Source organism: Octopus bimaculoides, chromosome 11, assembly GCF_046866305.1.
Source record: "Octopus bimaculoides isolate indiv1 chromosome 11, ASM4686630v1, whole genome shotgun sequence".
NCBI classification, from domain to species: Eukaryota; Metazoa; Mollusca; class Cephalopoda; order Octopoda; family Octopodidae; genus Octopus; species Octopus bimaculoides.
Window position 1 is genome coordinate 41,507,518 of NC_142938.1, and position 11,232 is coordinate 41,518,749.

Here is an 11,232-nt window from a genome sequence, read left to right on the forward strand (position 1 = left end):
GGTATTAATGAGGAGGTTTGATGACAGTGGTGTGTCAGCACTAATTAAGACATTCGGTTTCAATTAAAAACTGAGGGGGGGGAGAGACAGAGAGAGAGGGAGAGAGAGTAGATCTCTCCTTATCAATCAATTCAGATCCCCAAAATGTTCAGATGTTGGTAGTAGTGATATAATTAGACGAGAGAGAGAGAGAGTGATAGAGAGTATGAGCAATTCAATTTTTACATAATCAAACAGTAGAAACAAAGAAGTCAGATATTATCTAAGCCAACTCGACAGGTATTTCCTCTCTTTCTATCAATGTCCAAAATGACATATATTGCAGAGGAGAATTTTGATTATATATATGTATATATGTGTGTATTGATGTTGTTTTTCGAATTGATACATTTAACAAATGGAGTGAAGGTCACGAGAATATCGAAACAATTTAAGACAGGAATATTTTCAACAATTGACACATTAAGTCCAGTTATTATGGATTTAGTAAAGTCATTCGACTGTTGCAGTTATTATATTGATAATTTACTTTCCAGATACAAAACTGACCGTTAGTTGTTTATAAAAATAAATCAAATACGGAATAACCTTTAACTGTTTTGCTTTTAGACATAAAATAATAATTAAAAAAAACCTCCATTTAACTCGTAACTAAATTAACAGTTGTTGAAAATAATTTATCAGATATAACAAGTTTTTTTTTTAAAGACGAAACTTAGAAGGTTAACCGAAGTGGGCAACGTGAAGAAGAAAATAAGACTTTTCAATGAATTCGAAATAGAACTGATTCTTTGCATCACAGATTTAAGTCCAGCTCTATTTTCTCACCAGTTACTAAAGCGTAGTTGTTTCGATAGTGAAAACTAAGAAAAGAAAATAAAGTATATAATAGTAATATGAAGAATGTATCGTACATTCAGATGGAAATATTAAAAAAAACAAATATGACTTACTGGCACAATTAAGATACAAAACTCAACATGTGCTGCTTGTTACGTGGCTTACAAATGTCTATTCTGGGCTGGAATTTTACTTACAAAGTAGGGACAACAACTACGGACTCGATATACTTTGAATTGAAATAGTTACACTTTCAGTTTTATATTAAAGATAACAACAATAGTGAAAGATGAATATTTTATATTTCTACCTTTCCGCTTGTTACAGTCAGCCATTTCTAATGTCAGCAAGAGTTATATCCCTTACATCAAGCACTACCAAATTCTGATTATTTCTGTTACATTAGTGTCACACGTAATGTTACATAGCAAACCTGTAGAAGGGGAGAGGGAGAGAAAGGACAACCATATCAGCTTTTAGATATGTACAAAATTATTCAATTTATAGACTAAAAAAGAATGTTATTATAAAATAAATGAGGACGTAGAAGATGCAAAAAAAAAAAAAAAAAAAATTGTGACTCCTGTTGTTACACTTACATCAAACAGTATTACTTAGCAAATATAGGAGGAGGAAAGAAACAACAGCCACATAGGTTTTAGAATATTTATTAAATTATTTAATCTGTATTTGAAATTAAATGCCTCGATGAAATGAACAAATATGAACGGTGAAAATTTTAATTAATTTATGGAACAAACTAATTGTTTCTTTTAATCTTTCTTCTCCTGATGTCTTTTTTTCCTATATGGTTTGTTAAAAAAAGGAAACAAAGTATATCCGATGTTTAAGAGAAAATTCCGAGAATCCCACCATTCCGATTAAACAACTCTTTAGATATTTATACATTTCGTTTGAGTTTTGAATGTCATTTCACTTTAAAGACGAAGTTACCGATTACAATAAATTCATTGTTGATAAAATATTGGCAATATTGTTGTCTCTTTATTCACACATTTTAATTTTATACGATTGTCTGTACAGAAATAAGTAAAATACCAGGTAAATCTCCTATAGCGTTGTTATATGTTTTACAATGGAGATTAAAAGAGTGGGCGAACTAGGACAATGTTTTTTTACCTGTCTATGATGAGGTTGGCTGTCAGTTTCACAATTACAAACACACACACATATGTACGTATTTATATGTGTATATGTATGTATGTATTTATTTATATAACAATATATATGTATATACATATGTGTGTATGTGTATGCGCGCGCACACACACACATGTATGCACGTAAGTGTGTACGTATATATGTAAGTATGTATGTATATACATATGATGGAATGATAGGCTCTTTATTTCCTCAGTTAAATGATAAAATATCCAAACTTAATTACGGAATATAGCGGCGGAGTCACATTACATAACAAGCAGTCACTATGCTAAGGCAGCCACTCTCAAACTAACAAACAGCACCCCCACTCTCACCGCAAATATTGGTGAACATTTTTTTTGTTCCTCCACTCTCTCTTTATTGATGAGAAAACATAGAAATTAGAGTTTGAGGGTATCTGATTCTTCTAGCTTCGCTATGGTTCAAAAGTTCAAAAGTTCAAAAGTTAAAAGTTTGAAACTTGAATTTTATCAAACATGGCAGTTTGTTTTTTCCCCTTTTAATCCTTACAGGTCTCTTTCCTCGCAAGAAACACACTGCTCATGTATTAAATGGACTGAGTTCGCAGTCCAATGGAGATGCCAATGACGGTCAGGATAAGATTGCTACTGATATACAATCGGTGATTGACGGATGGTTCCATGTGGAAGGCACGGTGGTTAGGGGCTTTATATTTGTAATGTACCATTGCGAACTTTTCCATTGATGTTATCCTTATTTGCCGACTCAGTTACTTACCTTCACATTGTCGTTCTAAGATCTTATCAGTTACTGTTGTTATTTATGAATCTTAGTTTGACAACAAATCGGACAAAACATGTTCTGCTTTGTCACCACATCAGTCAAGGGTCGGACTCATTCCTCACCTTGCATAACTCAGTTTCAGTTTTTGATGAATTGGCATTTCGAGAGTTCTCTCCCTCGTCTCTTTAGAGCGGAACTTCCATTAACACTAATACCTTTCCTTCTTATAGTTACTGATTTAAAAAGTTATTGTTAGTTCATCATTTTATGTACGACAGTCTACACTTGACTGCATTTCTAATATAGTTGACGAAACTGAAGCATAATCGTTAAGTTCTTAACGAACTGAAGTATGATACTTATCCAGTTCTTAACTGTAACGGTTCCATACACTCTGCTAAAGTCCATAGGAAACAGTTACTTGATATCAGCAACTTATGCACGCTGGTTTGGGAACTTATGTCATAACAAGATTGAGTGCATGAAGTGCGGTGAAACGATACAGGCACATTTTGAATCAAAGAACTTCTCTTCATATATATATATATCTCATTGGTCTAAAAACACCTGGATGAATTCCAGAACCAGCATCTCCTGGCTACGATCAAAGCCTCAAACCGAAAAGTCAGAAACACGCAGATCATATAAACCATTCTGCAAACAACTCCAACCAATCGTTAATAGCCATCTGGAATTGGACGAAACCTACTGGGTAATTTGATCACTCCATCAGCCACTGTATAACAGAATTCAGCAGACTATATTTTATCTCGCACACACACACACGTCAACAGATACCTGATCAAAGACAGTCCCTGGAATATAATCTTTTGCCTCAATTTTCGCTATTATTATAGAAACTCTTAAGATCAAATACAGCAAAGAAACTAGATAACTCCTGTTTTGATAAGAAGTATTATACTTGAAATATCAGAATTTTAAATATACTTTGTTTTTGGTCTTAAATGTATTTAATTTTCTATCAACTGCGTTACTGCGGTACTCTAAATTCTTCATATATTCCTTAACAAAGTTCAAGCAAATTGCAATGCTCATATATATATATATATATATATATATATATATATATATATATATATATATATATATATATATATATATATATAAAAGCAATAATAAATCTCTGAACGAGGTATAAACAGTAGCAGCACGACAACGTGAAGTATATTTGCCACTTAAATGCGGCTAACCCCTAAGGGCAAATGCTACTGTAGCTTGTAGCCCCAGGAGAACACCTTCTCCAGCTGGCTATTGATACACTTTCTGTGCCCTGTCCCTATTTACAAAGGGAAGTCATCCTTCCCATCGTCGATCTGACGTGATACGCACGGACCCGGGTTTCTGGGTATTTACCCTTCGTCAGCGTACGACAATCACCGATCTTCGATGCGAAGGGTTCCCAATGCAAATACATATATTCTTTTTCCAGTGACGAAAATTCACTGATCTCAAAAAAGTGTAAACAAGCAATAATAAATCTCTGAACGAAGTATAAACGGTAGCAGCACGGCAACGTGAAGTATATTTGCCACTTAAATGCGGTTAACCCCTAAGGGCGAATGCTACTGTAGCTTGTAGCCCCAGGAGAACATCTCCTTCGCATCGAAGATCGGTGATTGTCGTACGCTGACGAAGGGTAAATACCCAGAAACCCGGGTCCGTGCGTATCACGTCAGATCGACGATGGGAAGGATGACTTCCCTTTGCAAATACTGATAGGGCACAGAAAGTGTATCAATAGCCAGCTGGAGAAGGTGTTCTCCTGGGGCTACAAGCTACAGTAGCATTCGCCCTTAGGGGCTAGCCGCATTTAAGTAGCAAATATACTTCACGTTATATATATATATATATATATATATATATATATATATAATGTGTATGTGTGCGCAGGTGCACTCACACACACACACACCCATACCTACATACAAGTTATCCATAAATTACCGTTACAATTTAAAAAATTCAGGAAAAATGAAAAGTAAGGATAATTCTCAACTTTAATACTTTAATAGATACAATAAACTATGGAAGTTGTAAAAATAATTAATGAACATCCTGTATGTATGTATGTATGTATGTATGTATGTATGTATGTATGTATGTTCTCTTCTGTTTTTAATTATTTGAATTCTTCCTCCCGGGAAGGAGCTGGTTTCTAATTAAAAAACCAACCCTCATCGTTGAAATGTAGATATCGAAAGCAATGTCACATTTGAAACCTGAGAAAAGTATAACACAAGCGAATCTGCATTTTTCCACATTGTCAAACAAGTTCTCGGCCCATTATCTTAGCCTTTTTTGAACTAAGAGATTACAGAGAAAAAAACTGACCTCTTAGGCATTTTTCGAGACATCCATCGATCAAATCTGATACAGTGAAGAATCCTATTGTTTTCGGTTGACCTAATTAAACTACAAAAGCTATAAATACACAAGCTAAATAGTTTCTGACTCTTTGGATTGACCGGTCTCATGGTGAAAGTAACATTTCTCTGTATGTTGATCAACGCGTAAAGGTGGACCTCTTACTGTTTCTATCTATATTCGTTTTATTCAGTCTTTCTGCAGCAGTCACAGAGATGAAACTACCCACTATCATACAGAATGAACTGGAGATTTAGAAACAAGCTGTGTACACACAAACAACTCGACGAAGTTGTATATTTCTTCCACATTGTAACAACATAATAATTGATATATAATAAATGACCATATTAATAATCAAGCAAATATTGCTCCTCAAATTACATACCACCATTTAAAATAAAGTGGAAATACATTGAGTAACGAAGTCCCTGATATACAAAAAGACGGGATGGGCGCGGCTGGAAAGCATTTGATCAAAAGTTTACGCGATCAGAATTTACTAAGTGACTAAACACCAATAACTAGTCATTCTATGATTAACACTGATTGTGAAGCATTGGAGTAGCAGAAAACGTAAGGAACTGAATATCTTAACATCTGAGTTCAAATAGGGCGAGAATCGACTTTACTTTTCCTTTCGCCAGGGTTGAAATGATCAGTACTAGGCATGTTTTGGATTGGTTAAACGAAAATGTTTCCTTTCACAGATTTAGCCACTTCGGTCTTCAGTCTGCGTTTTGAAGTTTTTAGGAGATATAGATACGCAAATATAACAACAACAAGTTAATTATAATTATAATGTAACTGACTTAGCCCTTCCCCGAAATTGCTGGCCTTGTGCCAAAAATTGAAACTAATATTATATTGTAATTCAGATTAGGGTTAGCGAAAATCTGAAGAAGGGTTTTTAGACAATGGCGTACTGTTATTCTGTTTCTCAGGCGTAAACTGAAGACACGTAGACTGAAGACCGAAATTCTCCAGAGATACTACTCTAAATGGTATAGACTTGGCAGAAGAAAGGACAGCTGTCAAATGTTCTATCGACAAACCGAGGGGAATTTTGGTTAAAGTACTCAATGGATGGCAGAAATGAAAACAAGATACTGTTTGGATTATCAGCACCATTATCATAAATCATCTATTGTTCTTCACCAGATACTCTTGAATAGCTAATTCTTTAATGGTTCTCGGAAAAGGTGAAAATTAGCGACTAATTTCTAGACGCTTATTTTTCTTCGATGCGCCAACTGAAGGAAATAGGATAAAGCATCCGGAAGTACTGCAATGTTACAGAGAATGTTTCTCTGGTTTCTTTCTTGATTATTTTCTTTTGTCTTGAGAAAGGTGTTTTGCAGAGCCAGGACAGTCATGAAGAATTTCTTTTCTGGCGTCTCTTTCATTTTGCATAAGGCACTTCAGTCAACTTCTAACTTCGTCAGTAGTTTTTAGAATCAGTCCTTTTGTTTTTGCTGTAATGAAATCCATTTTTTTATGTTATAAATTATTCTTCCTTCTTTCAGTGCATACAAATTCGATGTTGTGAACCTCTGTAATAATCCTTTGCAAATGAATGTAATGACACCAAAACGTGTGCACACCCACATAACTCGTGTATATACACTCTCTAATATATATATATATATATATATATATATATATATATATATGCTCTCTCTCTCTCTCTCACACACATATATGATTTAGCTTTAATCGTAGCAAAGTTTTATAATAATATTTAATTACAAGTATACTTTTATTAGTTCCTATTTAATAAATTTAATGGTTCTATTAGTTACTGGTAAGTTTACATTATGGCTTGTAAGGGTAATATATATATATATATATATTAAGAGTATGTAGTGTTTTTATTATTAACTATTGAATTATGAAATAATGTATTTCACTCATACGCATTATATTATTCGTTAAACTAAATTCGATCGTGTTTTGTTTGGGAGAGAATTGAAATAAAGCTTTCACTTACTTTTATTATAGTAGTAATTATGGAAAACTGGTGGGATTATTGTTTGTATGGACTTAAAGATTGATCGCTATTTAGTATATAATTTAGTTATTGTAGGTTTACTATTAACACCGATGTACATAGATTTATATGTTTCTTGTAGTTTAATTTTAAAGTTAGTGTTTAATCCTGCCTATATTTAGATTGAATATTGTTGTACATAGGATTTTTTGGTTTGTTTGTTCCCAAACAACACTTCTTTTAGTGCTGTTGACACCACTGGACTGAATGGTACTGCCCAAGTGTCAAAACCATAATGATATCCGTGGGGCAGCTGATGATGGAGATATATTGGATTGTTGGTATGGCTGTTTTTGTACCTGTGTAACAGTGTTATAACACATCCTTTTGATATATATATATATATATATATATATATATATATATATATATATATATATATAGAGAGAGAGAGTTATTAATATTTCTAAGTCTCTCTAAAGGAGACTACGGCAGCGGTACTGGAAATTAATAGTTATCGCCAAGCCAACATGGCAGTCCCAAAATTAGGACGAAAGCTGCCGTGAATTAGCTCCAAGAAGCCATCGCCTCTAGCTAGCTATGTGACACACGAAACCTGTGTCCTTTATAACCTTCGAACAGGGGAGGTCAGCAGTGTCCCCCTGCTGGTTTGGCATCTGCAGACTAGTTTCAGGGTGTTGCCCCTTGTCAATGCAGAGCAGCCAAGCCCTAGCCAGGCGGCGCTGCTGACTATCTGCTCGAAGGTTATTTATCTAATTTCAGTGGAATCTATCCACTGGTTTTCAGAAATAGAGTTATTAATATTTCTAAGTCTCTCTAAGTCTCTCTAAGTCTCTCTAAGTCTCTCTCTCTCTCTCTCTCTCTCTCTCTCTATATATATATATATATATATATATATATATATATATATAATACAAAGAATATATATACATGTATACACACATATATGTACATACTTACATCTATATGTGTATATACATGCATATCAGGGTACAGGACGTTAGAACAATAAACTACAGACAACGGAACGAACACATAGGAAAACGGAAAGCCCCTTGGAATATCCCTTCATCAGCTGTCTCTATTCTATCTAGACGTTTCGAAGACCAGACAGGACGTACTCTAGAATAGTCTCTTCCTGAGTAGTGGATCAACCCACTACACAGAGGATTCCAAGGTGGCAAACACAAACCAAGACAGGAAAAAATGGACAGTGAAAACAACATTCAAAAGCCGTACGGCCAAACGCAAATCTGAGGTAGAACGCTAGTAGTTCGTCTTGCCTTCACAACGGCTGGAGTGAAAAGAAAGTTGACCACAGGTCACACGAGAGCAGAGAGGATGGTGGAGGGAGGAAGTGGAACAAGGAGGAAGGGACAGAAGGGTATAGCAGTGAAGTAGAGGCCAGGACAGAGGTATAGATAGAAAGATGGAGGAAGACAGATAGATAAATAGATAGAAAGATAGATAGATAGATAGATAGACAGATAGATAGATAGATAGATAGAAAGATAGTCACGTCAGAATAATAGTAGACTTACTTGCAAAATAGGACGTGTGCGTTCAATAATGTAATAATACAAAGAATATATATACATGTATACACACATATATGTACATACTTACATCTATATGTGTATATACATGCATATCAGGGTGTAGGACGTTAGAACAATAAACTACAGACAACGGAACGAACACATATAAACATAATTAAGGGATCAGCAAACATTTGCTTCACCATATACCGAAGTTCAGAAATAGCAGCTAAAAAAGCTGAGACTCCAACAGATAGCATTACCTGTAACTCACAAAGAAAAACAAGAAGAAAAAACAATGAAAACTAACCATTCCGAAGTTAATTCTGCTATTTCTGAACTTCGGTATATGGTGAAGCAAATGTTTGCTGATCCCTTAATTATGTTTATAAATATATATGAACTTTTAAATAAGTTCTCCACCGATAATGGTGCTTACATACCGAAGGGCTTGGTAAAAATTATTAATTGTTGATTTATTAATAAATTAATAAATTGATAAACCTTTACCCTTTTAATTTGTTATATATATATATATATATATATATATATATATATATATATATATATATATATATATATATATATATATATATATATGTATGTATGTATATACCCACACAGTGTGTGCATATTTGCACAATATGTGTCTATATTACCACCAAATGCATGTATATTTACTCACGAGTTGGATATTTTGACACATTTTTGTAGTAGACTTTTGTCGTTGTCAAATCCAGTTCTCTCAGTCCGAACGATTTTGCAGGTCACATGACTAATTTTCACCAATGGAGCAGACTTTCTTCGCGTCGTCAAATTCTGAACTGAAAATTCGACCTATCATGACAGTTAACCTCTACAAATCAAATCTCAAATCTCTAATTTTGGCCTATAGCAGCTACTTACGAGGGTGTAATTTGATATAAGCACTTTCTTCTAAAGAAAGCAGGTTTCGTTTCGAACAGGGAAACACAAAATTCACTTTTTCAAAAAATGGAGAAAGGTTAAGTGAGGTGCTAGAAAACTGAAATGCTGCTGGAACGACCTGTACCATTCAGCATGTATATTCGTGAGATGAAGCTGACAACTCATGAATTCTCTTGTTTGAAAATTAGATTATGTCACATCCAGTGTCGTGTATAGTAGTTGTACTGCGAGTGGCTGTTTCGTTAGGGTTCCTTCAATCATAAAACGAGGTTGATGTTCATTTTATGCACGGGAATTATTTTCTTTTCAAACTGTTAATGACAAGTAAAAAAAAATAACAAAAATAATTGAAGACTATAATACATACATACATACGTACGTATGTATGTATGTATGTATGTATGTATGTACGTACGTAATACATGTATGTATGTATGTATGTATGTATGTATGTATGCATGTATGCATGTATGTATGTCATTGTTCAGTTTTATTTCATGACTTCTTGCTAATAGAGAAAAAGCCGGTTTCTAACCTAGATCCAAGGCTCCTTCATTGGAATTTCAACATCAACAACAGGGTATATTTGTATGTATGTATGTATGCAGATTTGTATGTTTTGCTGAATGTTAAAGTCCCACAACATCTTGTATTTCTTACTTTCTAGTACTTTATTAGGTTCATGTTCATTCCATTTATCAGTATGTTCAAATCCTAGCTTTCTACAAAGCTCCCAGTGGATTGTTCTCCCTAGATTGTCATGTCTTTTCTTGTATTCTTTCTGTGCCAGCATGCTACATTCATGCACTATGAGTAACGCTTTTCTCTTTTGATTTGCATAATTTACATTGGGAATCTATTTGATTTTTGTCTATTTTGGCCTTTATCCAATTAGTCTTTAATGCTTGATCTTGTGCAGCTACTAACAAACTTTCTGTCTCCCTCTTCAGCTTTCCCTACTGCAGCCATAACCATATCTCACTATTACTATTTGCTGAAACTAATTTTGGGAATCTACTATGCAACGCCTTTTCCCTGCCAGTCAGATAATTTCTGTTCTTTTTTTCTGGTTTTTAAGTTCGTTTGGTGTTTTGGTTTCCCTAAATCTTGCTGTGATCCTAGCAGCTTGTACTAAACTTTCTTCACTATTACCTACATAGGAGTCTATATCTACTCTAGCTAACTCCACGCAGTCTTCCACTGATATTAACCCTCTTCTACTGATATTAACCCTCTTCCACCTTCCCTTCTAGGTAGGTATAATCTTGCTATTCCTACCCTTGGAGTCCTCCATTCATATTGAATTTCTTCCTAGTTCTTCTGTCTAGCTTTGTTAATTCAGATATTGTCCAATCTACAAAAGCTGCTGAGTATCCAAGTAATCTTTTCTACTATAGGCAGACGGCCTGAAATTTTTGGGGAAGGGGCAAGTCGGTTACATTGATCCCAGTACCCAACTGGTGCTTAATTTATCGACTCAGAAAGGATGAAAAGCAAAGTCGACCTCGGCGGAATTTGAACTCAGAACATAGCGGCAGGCGAAATACCGCTAAGCATTTCGTCCAGCATGCCTACGATTCTGACAGCTCGTCGCCTTTGAGT

At 34.6% G+C, this 11,232-nt stretch overlaps 1 protein-coding gene across 2 annotated transcripts in view; it reads right to left on the bottom strand.

Moving 5' to 3' along the window:
- The window catches only part of LOC106869437 (CCA tRNA nucleotidyltransferase 1, mitochondrial), a 66,703-nt gene extending 64,658 nt beyond the window's left edge, over nt 1–2,045 (bottom strand). The window contains exons 1-2 of one of the 2 annotated variants that reach the window (XM_014915185.3): nt 1,981–2,045; nt 1,151–1,273 (exon numbers count right to left, since the gene is read on the bottom strand). The gene's annotated coding sequence lies outside the window, so the exon portion shown is untranslated. Of the gene's footprint in view, nt 1–953; nt 1,274–1,980 lie in introns of those variants that run through there. The other variant, XM_014915184.3, reaches the window with a different exon arrangement.
- Nucleotides 2,046–11,232: the final 9,187 nt, after the last annotated feature.